We start from the raw sequence: 16458 nt of genomic DNA, 5'->3' as shown, positions 1-16458 counted from the left end.
GGAGTAGCCATCATGGTCAACAAAAGAGTCTGAAATGCAGTACTTGGATGCAATCTCAAAAATGACAGAATGATCTCTGTTCGTTTCCAAGGCAAACCATTCAATATCACAGTAATCCAAGTCTCTGCCCCAACCAGTAATGCTGAAGAAGCTGACGTAGAATGGTTCTCTGAGGACCTACAAGACCTTTTAGAACTAACACCCAAAAAAGATGTCCTTTTCATTATAGGGGACTGGAATGCAAAAGAAGGAAGTCAAGAAACACCTGGAGTAACAGGCAAATTTGGCCTTGGGATATGGAATGAAGCAGGGCAAAGAATAATAGAGTTTTGCCAAGAGAATGCACTGATCATAGCAAACACCCTCTTCCAACAACACAAGAGAAGACTCTACACATGGACATCAACAGATGGTCAACACTGAAATCAGATTGATTATACTCTTTGCAGCCAAAGATGGAGAAGCTCTATAGAGTCAGCAAAAACAAGACAGGAGCTGACTGTGGCTCAGATCATGAGCTCCTTATTGCCAAATTCAGACTTAAATTGAAGAAAGTAGGGAAAACAACAAGACCAGTCAGGTATGACCTAAATCAAATCCCTTATGATTATACAATGGAAGTGAGAAATCGATTTAAGGGCCTAGATCTGATAGATAGAGTGCCTGATGAACTATGGACGAAGGTTCGTGACATTGTACAGGAGACAGGGATCAAGACCATCTGCATGGAAAAGAAATGAAAAAAAGCAAAGTGGCTGTGTGAGGAGGCCTTGCAAATAGCTGTGAAAAGAAGAGAAGTGAAAAGCAAAGGAGAAAAGGAAAGATATAAGCATCTGAATGCAGAGTTCCAAAGAATAGCAAGAAGAGATAAAAAAGCCTTCCTCAGTGATCAATGCAAAGAAATAGAGGAAAACAACAGAATGGGAAAGACTACAGATCTATTCAAGAAAACTAGAGATACCAAGGGAATATTTCATGCAAAGATGGGCTCAATAAAGGAGAGTAGTGGCATGGACCTAACAGAAGCAGAACATATTAAGAAGAGGTGGCAAGAATACACAGAAGAACTGTGTAAAAACGATCTTCAAGACCAAGATAATCATGATTGCATGATCATTCACCTAGTACCAGACATCCTGGAATGTGAAGTCAAGTGGGCCTTAGAAAGCATCACTATGAACAAAGCTAAAGAACGTGATGGAATTCCAGTTGAGCTATCTCAAATCCTGAGGGATGATGCTGTGGAAGTGCTGCACTCAATATGCCAGCAAATTTGGAAAAGTCAGCAGTGGCCACAGGACTGGAAAAGGTCAGTTTTCATTCCAATTCCAAAGAAAGGCAATGCCAAAGAATGCTCAAACTACTGCACAATTGCACTCATCTCACACGCTAGTAAAGTAATGCTCAAAATTCTCCAAGCCAGACTTCAGCAATATATGAACTGTGAACTTCCAGCTGTCCAAGCTGGTTTTAAAAAAGGCAGAGGAACCAGAGATCAAATTGCCCACATCCGCTGGATTATCGAAAATGCAAGAGAGTTCCAGAAAAACATCTATTTCTGTTTTATTGTCGATGCCAAAGCCTTTGACTGTGTGAATCACAAAAAACTGTGGAAAATTCTGAAAGAGATGGGAATACCAGATCACCTGACCTACCTCTTGAGAAATTTGTATGCAGGTCAGGAAGCAACAGTTAGAACTGAACATGGAACAACAGACTGGTTCCAAATAGGAAAAGGAGTACAGCAAGGCTGTATATTGTCACCCTGCTTATTTAACTTGTACACAGAATACATCTTGAGAAACGCTGGGCTGGAAGAAGCACAAGTTGGAACCAAGATTGGCAGACGAAATATCAATAACCTCAGATATGCAGATGCCACCACCCTTATGGCAGAAAGTGAAGAGGAACTAAGTAGCCTCTTGATGAAAGTGAAAGAGGAGAGTGAAAAATTGGCTTAAAGCTCAACATTCAGGAAATAAAGATCATGGCATCTGGTCCCATTACTTCATGGGAAATAGATGGGGAAACAGTGTCAAACTTTATTCTTTTGGGCTCCAATATCACTGCCGATGGTGATTGCAGACATCAAATTAATTAAAAGACAATTACTCCTTGGAAGGAAATTATGACCAAGCTAGCAGAGACATTACTTTGCCAACAAAGGTCCGTCTAGTCAAGGCTATGGTTTTTCCAGTGGTCATGTATGGACGTGAGAGTTGGACTGCGAAGAAAGCTGAGCATTGAAGAGTTGATGGTTTTGAACTGTGGTGTTAGAGAAGACTCTTGCGAGTCCCTTGAAATGCAAGGAGATCCAAGCAGTCCATTCTAAAGGAGATGGGTCCTGGGTGTTCTTTGGAAGGTATGATGCTAAAGCTGAAACTCCAGTACTTTGGCCACATCATACGAAGAGGCCACTCATTGGAAAAGACTCTGATGCTGGAAGGTATTGCGGGCAGGAGGAGAAGGAGAGGACAGAGAACGAGATGGCTGGATTGCATCACCAACTCTATGGATGTCAGTTTGCGTGAACTCCCGGAGTTGGTGATGGACAGGGAGGCCTGGCGTGGTGCAGTTTATTGGTCGCAAATAGTCAGACGTGACTGAGTGACTGAACTGAACTGAAATTGAGAAACAGTCATCTCCAATTTTAAAGAAGCCAAAGAGACCCATATTATGCACTGCAGTTGCTCCAAGGATGTGTTCTACATACCCATTTTTGGACTAAACAATTGATGGTTTGTATCAATCAATACTTATTTATTTTCACGTGTGAAGTATATTTAAATTTTATTTTCATTTTCATAATGAGTCTTAAATACTAAAAGAAGATCTGATGGCAAAATAATTTTGTCAAAGGTTAGAGTACTGTGTCTTGCAAATTTCATCTTGATCAGTCAAATTTTTCATCTCTCAAATTAGGTTAATGACATAATTAATAGTATTATGTACTATGATTGTTTCTTATCTGTCATATGGATGGAATGATACCATTCACATAGATTTAGTCCAGATCATTTCTCTACACAGATGTAGATGCTCTCACAGGCAGCTCCATCTGTGTTTTAAAGCCAAAAGTTCCATTATATATATATATATATAGATATATAGATATATAGATAGATAGATATATAGATAGATATATAGATATATATGCACCCTTTGCAAGGACTTATTTCTTCATTTTGCAGTTTATTAATATATCACATTTCACCTCTGATTATCTGTGGCTTGGTGTACTAACAGTCCAGAAGTGTACTCTTTGAAAAGGAACTGGCTTTTTCTTCTGACCACCCACCTCCAAATCCCCCATTATTTTCTCCAGAGATAATGAACTGCAGTTAATTGCTGTGTGTGCATTTATTTGCTTATTTAACTTATATGCAGAGTACATCATGAGAAATGCTGGGCTGGAGGAAGCATAAGCTGGAATCAAGATTGCTGGGAGAAATATTAATAACCTCAGATATGCAGATGACACCACCCTTATGGCAGAAAGTGAAGAAGAACTAAAGAGCCTCTTGATGAAAATGAAAGAGGAAAGTGAAAAAGTTTTCTTAAAGCTCAACATTCAGAAAACTAAGATCATGGCATCTGGTCCTATCACTTCATGGAAAATAGATGAGGGAAGAGTGGAAACAGTGGCTGACTTTATTTCTGGGGGCTCCAAAAATCATTGCAGATGGTGATTGCAGCCATGAAATAAAAGACACTTACTCCTTGGAAGAAAAGTTATGACCAACCTAGACAGCATATTAAAGGGCAGAGACATTACTATGTCAACAAAGGTCCATCTAGTCAAGGCTATGATTTTTCCAGTGGTTGTGTATGGATGTGAGATTTAGGTTGTGAAGAATGCTGAGCGCCAAAGAATTGATGCTTTTGAACTGTGGTGTTGGAGAAGACTCTTTAGAGTCTCTTGGACTGCAAGGAGATACAACCAGTCCATCCTAAAGGATATCAGTCCTGGGTGTTTATTGGAAGGACTGATGTTGAAGCTGAAACTCCAACACTTTGGCTACCTGATGTGAAGAGCTGACTCATTTGCAAAAACTCAGATGCTGGGAAATATTGAGGGCAGGAGGAGAAGGGGATGACAGAGGATGAGATGGTTAGATGGCATCACCAATTCAATGGGCATGGTTTTGGGTGGACTCTGGCAGTTGGTGATAGGGAGGCCTGGCGTGCTGTGCTTCATGGGGTAGCAAAGAGTTAGACACGACTGAGAGACTGAACTGAACTGAACTGATTTGAATAACTGTATTTTTTGAATGACAATGGGTCATACTTACATCTGATTTTTAAAGTGTTACTTAATAGTGTTGGCTTCCCTGGTAACCCAACTTGTAAAGAATCTCCCTGCAATGCAGGAGACCCAGTTGGATTCCTGGGTCAAGATCCCCTGGAGAAGGGATAGGGGACCCACTCCAGCATTTTTGGATTCTTTGGTTGTTCAGACAGTGAAGAATCTGCCCATAGTGATAGAGACCTGGGTTTGATCCCTGGATTGGGAAGATCCCCTGGAGGAGGTCATGGCAACCCACTCCAGTGTTCTTGCCTGGAGAATCCCTATGGACAGAGGAAATGGTGGTCTACAGTCCATGGGGTCACAAAGAGTCAGACATGACTGAGTGACTATGCACAACACAACACTTAATAGTGTGGGCATCTTTGTGTGTGAGTATGTGTGCTTCTGCCTCGTCATTTTCCTGTTGTCTGGTCTGTCTATCTGTGTTCATTGCTTTAATAGCTGCCTCCTATTCTGTGAGTCATTAAACCTAATCCTCATGATGGGATATGTCCTTATCTTGTAAATAACTGTACAACCAGCATTGTTGCACACAATTCTTCGTGCCTTTATCTGTTTCCTCAGGATAAACTCCTAGAAATGGGGTTGTTAGAGCAAAGGTAGATGGAGGGCCCAGGAATCTTTGCCAGCCTGAAACTCTCTTTGGGAGTTATGAGAACCCATATCCTTTCAGCTGTCCCCAATGTTCATTGCCCATATGGGCTTGCCTGCCAATATTAAGTCACACATCTTGGGCTGAAGCTCTACACTTAAATTTGCATTGTTCTTTATTTGCTCAATGTGTCCATTCTTTTTCTATCACCACAAAGTATGAAGTAGTGATAGTGGTAAAGAACCCGCCTGCCAATTCAGGAGATGTAAGCTATGTGGGTTCAATCTCGATGTTAGGAAGATCCCCTGGAGAAGAAAGTGGCAATCCACTCCAGTATTTTTGCCTGGAAAATCCCGTGGGCAGAGAAATCTGTTTGGATACAGTCCATGGGTTTGCAAAAAGTCGGACATGACTGAAGCAACTTAGCATGCACACAGTCATACCATGTGTATAGTAATCTATCATTAGAGTGTATTTATAAGTTGTTACAAAGTTACTGGATTTAGGAAACATGTTAATTCCTTTTCAGTACCTCCTGCATCTTTTCAGTACTTTCCCATTACCAATGCTCTGTTACACTTTATGTCAACTCATATACAGTGATTCTAGTGTTGTTGTTTTATCCCCTTATACAAAATCACACAGATATCCTTATTGGAATTCTATGCAACATTCCCTCTTTTACAAATCTCTCTCATCCTTATACTCACAGTCCCAATTACCTTGCATGGTTTCCTATTTCCTAAGAGTAACAGAAAAATCCATTGGCTTTACATTCATAGCCTTTACATTCATTTTCAACTTCTTGGGCTTAGCTATTACTATGTGCTCACTCAGTCATATTTGACTCCTTGCAACCCCATGGACTGTAGACTACCAGGTTCCTCTCTCTACGGGATTTTAAAGGCAAGAGATGCAGTGGGTTGCCATTTACTTTTACAGGGAATCTTCCTAACTCAGGGATTGAAACTGCCTCTCCCCTATCTCTTGCATTGGTAGGCAGATTCTTTCCCACTGAACCACCTGGGAAGCCCTGCTACTACTATGTGTAAGACCTGTTGATTCACATTAGGTTTTGGGTCATCTCTCATGATTAAATGAGCACAGATGGTCTCCAATCTGTGTGTTCATATAGTTCCTCATATCTCCAACTATAAACATATGGTAGGAGAGAATTTGAGTTAACTTTAAGAGATCAGACATATTTTTGCCTATATCAAGAGAAAACAACAACAACAACAACAAAAAAAAAAACTTCACAACTCACAGCTGAATAGAATTTGACATTTGTTACATGGAAAGGATAATGAATTCAAGATTGAGCTAATATGTTTTTTTTTTTTCAGGTAATGTAATTAACTATGATATACATGGAGAATAGGAACAACGTGACAGAGTTCGTTCTACTGGGACTCACACAGAATCCAAAGATGCAGAAAATAATATTTTCTGTGTTTCTGGCCATGTACATTGTTTCTATGGTAGGGAATGTGTTCATCTTCGTCACCATCACAGCCAGCCCATTATTGGGGTGCCCAATGTACTTTTTCCTGGCTCATCTCTCTTTTATTGATGCTTATTATTCCTCTGTAAATAACCATAAATTGATTGTAGATTCACTCCATGAAACAAAAAACAGCCCTTTCAATGAATGCATGACTCAGATCTTTGGGGAACACTTATTTGGAGCTGCTGATGTCATCCTGCTCACTGTGATGGCCTATGACTGCTATGTGGCCATCTGAAAGCCCTTGTAGTACACAAGCATCATGAACTGGAGGGTGTGTTGGCTGCTAATCAGAGTGGTATGGGTCGGAGGCTTTCTTCATGCAACCATTCAGATTCTTTCATCTTCCATTTACCTTTCTGTGGCCCTAATGTCATAGATCACTGTATGTGTGATCTCAAGCCTTTGCTTGATCTTGTATGCATTGATACCCACATTCTAGGACTCGTTGTTGCTGCCAACAGTGATTTTCTCTGTCTGTTAAACTTCCTCCTCTTGATGGGCTCCTATATGGTCATTCTGTGCTAAGGAACCACGGTTTGGAGACAAGGCACAAGGCCCTCTCCACTTGTGTCTCCCACATCACAGTGGTCATCATACTCCTTGTGCCCTGCATTTTTGTGTACCTGAGACCAGCAGCTACTTTTCCTATTGATAAAGCAGTTACTGTGTTTTACCCTATGATAACTACCATGTTAAATCCCTTAATCCATACCTTGAGAAATGCACAGATGAAAAACGCCATTAGAAATTTGTGTAACAGAAAAGCTATTTCAGGTGATAAAAAAGTGGTACACAGAGATGAGCATTGATTCTCCTGGTGAAAAGTTCAAAAGGACATTGCTGATGCTTTCAGCAAGACTATCTATGAGATAAGATGAAGGTAAAATAAATAGCCACCACAAATCATAGATCCTGCAAGAGGCAGAATAAATGAGTGCAAGAAAAGTCAGGAAAAACTTAGCAGACCACTTTTTCATGTTTGGAACATTCTACCAAGTTGAATCTTAGTTTTTCTAGTTTAATCAGTGTATATGACTTAGTAAACTTCTAATAAAGCAAAATAAACTTAAAAAGCACTGATATTGAGCAGTAATCTCTGTAAAAATCCAATGAAGTGGACATTGCTACTATCCTCATTTTACAGGTGGGGAAGCAAGCAGAAAGTTCCAAAAGATAAATACTGAAGAATGATTAACCTGTATCTAGCTGACACCTCAGACCATGTTCTTAGCTGCCAAGATTTGTTGCCAGACAATGATGACAGATAGGAAATGGAATTATACTACTTCCATTTACTGAAACAGGAACTCTGCTGAAACACACACACACACACACACATAATTTTATATATGGTATGTAATACTATGGTTTGTAACTACCTTAAGAGTTTAAAGTAATGGGCCATTTAACCTCAAAGGGATATGTAAGTTATGGTACACGGTATTTCCAAATTTTCTTTGGAAAAAAAAATTGTTTTAAGAATCATTTTGTTTTGCTTATGTCATGATCTTATCCTGATTATCCATCAAAAAATACGATGATTCAAGTAAAAGAATAGCTTAATGTCAGGCAGATTTTTTAAAAATTAAATCAACTAAAAGTCAAACTGTCTATAATACTTACCTGCACAATAAACTGTGGAAAATTCTGAAAGAGATGGGAATACCAGACCACCTGACCTACCTCTTGAGAAACCTATATGCAGGTCAGGAAGCAACATTTAGAACTGGACATGGGACAACAGACTGGTTCCAAATAGTAAAAGAAGTGTGTCAAGGCTGTATATTGTCACCCTGCTTATTTAACTTATATGCATAGTACATCATGAGAAATGCTGGGCTGGATGAAGGCCAAACTGGAATCAAGATTGCTGGGAGAAATATCAATAACCTAAGATATGCAGATGACACCACCCATATGGCAGAAAACAAAGAGGAACAAAAGAACCTCTTGGTTAAATTAGAAGAGGAGAATGAAAAAGTTGACTTAAAACTCAAAATCCAAAAAACAAAGATCATGCCATCTTGTCCCATCACTTCATGGCAAATAGATGGGGAAACAGTGGAAAAAGTCAAAGGCTTTATTTATTGGGGCTCCAAAATCACTAGAGGTGGTGACTGAAGCCATGAAATTAAAAGATGCTTGCTCCTTGGAAGGAAAGCTATGACCAAGCTAGACAGCATATTAAAAAGCAGAGACCCTAATTTACCAATACCAAGGTCCATATAGTCAAAGATATGGTTTTCCAGTAGTCATATATGAATGTGAGAGTTGAACCATAAAGAAAGCTGTGTGCTGAAGAATTGACGCATTTGAACTGTAGTGTTGGAGAAGACTTTTGAGAGTCCCTTGGACTGCAAGGAGATTAAACCTGTTCATCCTGAAGGAAATCAGTCCTGAATATTCATTAGAGGACTAAAGCTGAAGCTGAAACTGAAACTCCAATAATTTGACCATCTGATGCAAAGAACTGACTCACTGGAAAAACTTCAAAGCTGGAAAAGATTGAAGGCAGTAGGAGAAGGGGACAACAGAGGATGAGATGGTTGGATGGCATCACCGACTTAATGGACATGAATTTGAGAAAACTCCTGGAGTTGGTGATGGACAGGGAAGCTTGGCAAGCTGAAGTCCATTGGGTCACAAGAATCGGACATGATTGAGGGGCTGAAATGAACTGAACTGAGGAATGGAGTCGTCTCTTTGGCAAGTGATGCCAATAAACAGGTATCAAAAACAAAATGAGCTTGGAACCTTACCTCCCTTTATATGAAGGTTAACTCAAAATAGGTCAAGAACAAAATGTACAATTGACACTATGGAATTCATAGTAGAAAACAAAGGGAGAAATTTTCAAGACCTTGGATTAAGAAACAGTTTCTCAAATATAGCAATAAAATAACAGGTAACAAAAGAAAAATAGATGAATTTGATTTCCCTAAAGTTAAAAACTCTTGTGCATCAAAGGAAACCATCAAGAAATTGAAAGCTGGAGAACATTTCTGATGGTTATGTAACGTGATGTCATGTAGTGAATACACAGTTATTACTCATAAAGTTAAATACAGAATTGCCACAGGATCTAGGAATTCCTCTCCTAGACAATCAAACAGAAAAATTGCAAACAAGTATTCAAACAAGTTTGTATAAATACTTGCAGTAGCACTATTTGCAATAGCCAAAATACCCCCAAATTACTAATAACCCATGAATGAATAATAGACTTTTGCTCTATCCATGCAATAGGATATTAATTCATGGCAAAAATGAATGGAGTACTAATATGTGCTACAATATAAATAAACTTCGAAAACATGTTAGGACAAATAACCAAAAAGACCATATATTATTTGATTCTACATATATAAAATGCCCAGAATAAGCAAATTCAGAGAAAACAAAAATTCCTTAGTGGTTTCCAGGTCCTAGGGGTAAGGAGAAATGGTAATATGATAACTGACTTAACTGACAAGTGATGATGAGAATATTCTGCAACAAGAGTCCTCTGATGATTGCACAACATTACTGATGTGTTGAGTCAAAGAATTCCATAGTTTTAAAATTTTAAAATAATGAATTTTGCCCCAACAAAAATCACTAATACACATTTTTAAGTAAATGAAATTGAATTAATCACAAATTGAAATTTCTGGAAAGGAGTAAAATCTTAACAGGTAATTCTAGATATATTTCTTTTCAAATTTATGAAAAAATAGCAAGAGAGTAAGAGATACTGTGAACAAATTTAAAAGCCAGATAATTTGACAACTTAAAATCTAATCTATCATAAAATTATTACAAAATCTAACTAAAGAAAATTAAAAAAGAATAGTTCTATGACAATTGAATACATTAACTGTGTTTAACGTGTACAAAAAATAAGTGAAGAGGAATTGACAACTAATGCCCATGGAAAAAAACTACCTCACAGCCTGCTTTGGTTATTAAAAGTTTATCCAAAAAAAAAAAATCACTCCATGCCCAATAAATTCAACTTTTGAATTTCAAAATACATTTTTAAAATAAGTAACAAAAATTCTCAAAAAAATTTTTCAGAAAATAGAGAATTCTCAGGACATCATTTTTATGAAACTACCATAACCTACATACCAAGTTGTATTATTACAAAGAATATAAAATATATACATTATGAACATATTAAGCAAAATGCCAATGAATGAGTTCTGTCATTTTAAAAAGTAATTATTCAGCATGATTGTATAATCTATTCCAGTAATAAAACACTGTTTAACTTTCAAAAATTGATCAATGATATTTACTAAATTTAAAGAATAAAGGAGAAGAATCTCATGACCAGTTCAATAGATGTATGCAAATTGAAAACTTTCAATTTAAATTTAAGAATTAAAATAAGAGAAAATGAAGGATGAAAGGAATTGATTCAATCTGAGAGAGTATCTGAATAATACCTGCATCTATCATCATACTTAACTGAATTCTAATACTGGAAACAAATCATGTCTGCCCTCTGCTAATTTCTGTTCTGCATTGTACCCCAAATTCTAGTCATTAAATGTAAAACAAAAGAAAAACAGAATAGAAAAGCAGCAATATTATATAAACATCTATGTGCATTACTTTGTCAACAATGGTCAGTCTATTCAAGGCTATGGTTTTTCCAGTGGTCATGTATGGATGTGAGAGTTGGACTATAAAGGAAGCTGAGTTCAGAAGAATTGATGCTTTTGAACTGTGGTATTGGAGAAGACTCCTGAGAGTCCCATGGACTGCAAGGAGATCCAACCAGCAAAGGAAATCAGTCCTGAATATTCATTGAAAGGACTGATGCTGAGGTTGAAACTCCAGTACTTTGGCCACATGATAAGAAGAGCTGACTCATTTGAAAAGACCTTGATGCTGGGAAAGTTTGAGGGCCGGAGGAGAAGGGGGCGACAGAGGATGAGATGTTTGGATGCTATCACTGACTCAATGGACATGGATTTATGTGGATTCCGGGAGTTGGTGATGGACAGGGAGGCATGGCATGCTGTGATTCATGGTTTTGCAGAGTTGGACATGACCGAGTGACTGAACTGATACTGATATGCATAATTATATGGATAGAAAATGCTAAAGTGAAAGTGTTAGTCACTCAGTCATATCTGACTCTAGATCATCACATGGACTGTAGCCCACCAGGCTCCTCTGACCATGAAATTCTCCAGGCAAGACTACTTGAATGTGTTGCCATTCCCTTCTCCAGGGTATCTTCCTGACCCAGGAATTGAATTCAGGTCTCCTGTATTTCAGGAAGATTCTTTACCATCTGAGCCACTAGGGAAGCTCAGACATTGCTAAGGTCTCTACAGAAAATCTAATAGATATAATCTGCACTGGGATGATCCAGAAGGATGGTATGGGGAGGGAGGTGGGAAGGGGGTTCAGGATGGGGAACATGTGTACACTCATGGCGGGTTCATCTTTATGTATGGCAAAACCAATAAAATATTGTAAAGTAATTAGCCTCCAATTAAAATAAATAAATTTATAATGATACTGGATGCTTGGGGCTGGTGCATTGGGACGACCCAGAGGGATGGTACGGGGAGGGAGGAGGGTGGGGGGGTTCAGGATGGGGAACACGTGTATACCTGTGGCGGATTCATGTTGATGTATGGCAAAACCAATACAATATTGTAAAGTAATTAACCTCCAATTAAAATAAATAAATGCATATTAAAAAATCTAATAGATATAATCAGTTAATTTAATAAAATTACAGTACAGAAAGTCAACATAGTATATCAAATGTATTTCTATGAAAGCAATAGTTAGAAATAGAAATTAGAAATAAAAATCTATTAAAATACTACTAAAATGTGACTTTTGAAGCACATATTTAAAAATATATATTAAAGAGTTTTATATATAAACCAGAAAACACTACTGAAAGAAAGTAAATACATCAATAAAGGGAACAATATGGCATATTGATGATTAACAGATTTTATGTTTTCATCATATCAATTATTATAATGTCAATACAATTCCAATAAATATCTCATAGGCTATTTGAAGAAACCGACAATTATATTTTGAAATTTATGTATAAACATACAGTTTTAAAGGAACCTAGAATAGAAAACAACTCTCAAAAAAAGATAATGGTAGAAGAACTTATTCTACCTAAATTCAGGACCCACTATTAAGTTCCCATAAACAAGACTGCATGTACAGTTCTTTTGCCTCCTTAAGAAAACTTATTCCCAAGTGTTTTATTCTTTTTAATAAGGAGGGGAAAGACCTATGCACTGAAAACTAAAAGACACTGATTAAACAAATTGAAGATGACACATAGATGGAAAGATATATCATGTTCTTGGTTTGGAAGAATCAATATTATCAAAATGACCATACCACACAAGGTAATCTACAGATTCAATGCAATCCCCATCAAATTACTAATAGAATTTTTTGCAGAACTAGAACAAAAAGACGTCTTAAAATTTGTATGGAAACACAAAAGATACTGAATACCAAAAGCAATTTTAAGAAAGAGAAATAGAGCTAAAGGAATGAAGCTCACTGGTCAGATTATACTACAAAGTCCACTCATGCAAATATGGTCACTTAGTCTGCAAGAAAGAAAGCAATGGAAAGAAAACAATCTCTTCAATAAATGAAGCTGTGAATACTGAACGGCTCTATGTAAAAGAATGAAATGAGAACATTACCGACATCACACACACACACACACACACACACACACACTTTAAAATGGATTAAATACCTAACCTAGCATAAAAATATCAGTAGAATACTGTCTGACATAAATTAGAGCAAAATATTTTTCTATTCATCTCCTAGAGTAATATAAATTAAAAAAAAAAAAAAGAACAGTGCCTAACTAAATTCAAATCTTTTTCATGGTGAGAGAACATGTAAACAAGACAAAACAAAACAAAACACACAGAAGGAGAGAAAATATTTGCAAATGACACAGCTGACAAGGGATTAGATCCCAAGATTTTCAAATACCTCATATTTACAAATATCTCAATGAAAAAAATACAAAAATGAACAAAAGATATAAATAGACATTTCATCAATGTAGACACAGATGCCAGGAGGCACATAAAAAGATGCTCATATTGCTAAGTATTACAGAAATTCAAATTAAAACTGCAAAACTAATACAATTATGTAAAGTTTAAAAATAAAATAAAATTGGAAGAATAAAATGAAAAAAAAATAAATGTAAATCCACAAAAAAATAAATAAATAAATAAAAAGTAAGGAAAAAAAAAAAAACTGCAATGAGATATCAATTCACACCTGTCAGAATGACCATCATCAAAAAAATCTACATCCAGTAAATAGTGGAGAGGATGTGGAGTAAAGAGGACTCTCTAACACTGTTGAAGCTAATGTAAATTGATACAACCAGTATGGAGAACAATATGGATTTTTCTAAAAAAAGAAAACTAAAAACTACCATTTGATCCAGCAATCCTACTCCTGGATATATATCTGGAGTAAACATAGCTCATAAGGATACATGCACTCCAATTTTCATCACAGTACTGTTTACAATAGCCATTGCACAGAAGCAATTGTGTCCATCAATAGATAAATGGATAAGAAAGATACAGTACATATATGTAATGGGAGTTTTCTCTCTGACGTGAGCTCACAAGGTAACTACATCACAGATATTACTGGGATAGAATTACACCATCTTTGTTATTCATACAACAATCAGCCTACTTAAAAAGCCAGGTTCAGATAGAGAAAGGACACTCACATCTCTTGGCTGTAAGTGCAGGGAATATAATTCCCTACTCAAAAATGAGTGTTTCCCAACCATGTCCCTAGAGAATACTTGCTGCTAAGACAAAATCTTTCCATCAAAGCAGATAATTCCTGAGAGAGAAAACTGCAGCTATAGACCAGGTCCTAGAACCTGTATGGCAAATTTGGTAAATAACCATGCATGCAATTGAAAATGTCTTTTCTTGTTGTTTAGATTTCCAGAGAAAGATTTGTCAAGAGTGCAAAGACCCATTTGAAAATGTTTTCACCACACATTCTGCCTCCTAGCTTTTGGATCAGACCATTTATGGAAGATCATTTTGCCTTGGTATTCTAAGTGAATTTACTCTAAATTCAAGTCCCATGTTTTCTGTGAAAGCTTTTTCAGTCTTTAGGCTAGAAGAAAAGATTTAGACCTATAGAAAGATTTACTTAGCTTCTATTGGCTTGATATTGAATTATCTGAATAACCTCTTTCTGAGAGTGTCACATCTTTCATATTGGAAGTTTCTTATCCAAAGAGGAGGTCAATTTTAAAATGGAATTAGTTCTGAACACCCTCCAATATAATTAATATCATCTAAGACTAGAAGGTAAGTGCCGGTGCCAGCCGGCAAAGTCGATCAGGTCCCAAGAACATGCACGGCGCGGCTGAGAAAGAAAACTACAGTAAAAGAATTCTACAACAAAGATGGGGTTGAGAGGTTCAGACACGTCTCCACGAAGGGACACAGTCTGACCACGACTTTATTCAGCATCTTATATTTATACAGGGGAGCGTGAGAAAGACAAGACAGTATTTTTCTTGGTTGACCTACACATCTTACAAAAAGTCACAAGAAATCTTGAGAGCATGGGAATGGCACCCTGTTATTATTTCTTACACCAGATAACATTTCTCTGTGCGTGAGAAGTTTGTCCAGAACTCCAGGTGTCTGCAGTAAATAATCGCCTAATCTCTGGGGTGGCGGGACAGAGAGCTATGTTTGCAAGCAAACCCTCAAGGACTGAAGCAGCTCCTAGAGCTGTATCCTTTAGATAAAGGACCCCGTTCTCATGGGCAGCTCCCCGCATCTCCCCCTTTCTTTTTATATAGGCGCACGCTTATGTTCCTTTAACCACAGACCATTTCCATAGATGGAAGCCTTTATCATCCATAGATCATCAATCAGTTTTTCAATTAAACAAGGTGCAAGAAATGAAACAGTTAAAATTATTAAGAATAGTCCTCCTATGGCCGCTCCCAAGTACCAAATACTATTGACAGTAGGTACATGTCGAAAAAGTTATTTAGCAAAAGACTCAGCTCTTTTTGCAACATCCAAATCAGGTCTGGGTGCATTTTCAATGTTCATTATTTCCTGATGTAGATGCAGCAAATCTAAGGAAATATTTTCATTATGCTAAATACCTTCTAAATGAGCTTTCACCTTATCCCAAGCAGTTATACTACAATTATATATTTTGGGGGTAACACAGATCCATCGAAAATCAGCATGACATTGTACCCATAATCTCAACTTTATACTTTGAACCTCTTCACCTAAAAATTTTACAACATCATAAAGGGCATTCAATCGGTCCTCTAGCTTTTTGTCAATATCTTCTTGAGTCCCCAGGGTAAAGGATACATTTTGTGCCAGCTTATTAACAAAAGTTGCAGTTTGCACTGATTGTGTCAGGGACAGGGCTGCAGTAATCAAGGAGGCAATAAAGGTTACCAAAGCTATAAATCCCAGAATTATTAACCCTATTCCCCTGGGATAACGCATTAAAGTGCCCTCTACTTCTCTCCAACGTTCAAGTCCTCTTTCATCATATTAAGACCCATTAATCTTTGCAGGAACCATAACAAAAGCAGGCCGTCTTAAGACTAGAACCCTAGTTTGATTAGTAATTCCCCTAACGCAGTTAGTCGAAGTACAATTGTTACAAGTTACATTATAATTCCGTAACCCAGCTTGTATTTTTACAGATCCTACTAGTAAAGCATAAGGGTGAGGCACACATGCACGAGGGTACCTCATGGTGAGATTCCATAAATAACCATGTCTCACTTTTGATCCCATCTGAAGGTAGGAACCCTCACATCCAAGGGCAGCAGCTAGTTTCCAGATTTCTGTTTGGAACACTTTAGAGCCGCCCAAGTTCCAAATATGGGATGCAAAGTTTCTATTATCCTGAGCTCCAGGGTTTTGGGCCGAGTCTGGAGACCAGTCCCACAATGACTCGTTTGTCCCAAATATGTTATAAACCATAGCAGTTCCATCTCGA

The 16458-nt window shown here is 37.5% G+C and overlaps 1 pseudogene; it reads left to right on the top strand.

Moving 5' to 3' along the window:
* Positions 1 to 6271: 6271 nt before the first annotated feature.
* LOC139177693 (olfactory receptor 4C46-like) lies at positions 6272 to 7220 on the top strand (annotated as a pseudogene).
* Positions 7221 to 16458: the final 9238 nt, after the last annotated feature.

This window comes from Bos indicus, chromosome 19 (assembly GCF_029378745.1).
Source record: "Bos indicus isolate NIAB-ARS_2022 breed Sahiwal x Tharparkar chromosome 19, NIAB-ARS_B.indTharparkar_mat_pri_1.0, whole genome shotgun sequence".
Lineage (NCBI taxonomy): Eukaryota > Metazoa > Chordata > Mammalia > Artiodactyla > Bovidae > Bos > Bos indicus.
This window is presented reverse-complemented; position numbering and strand designations above follow the sequence as displayed.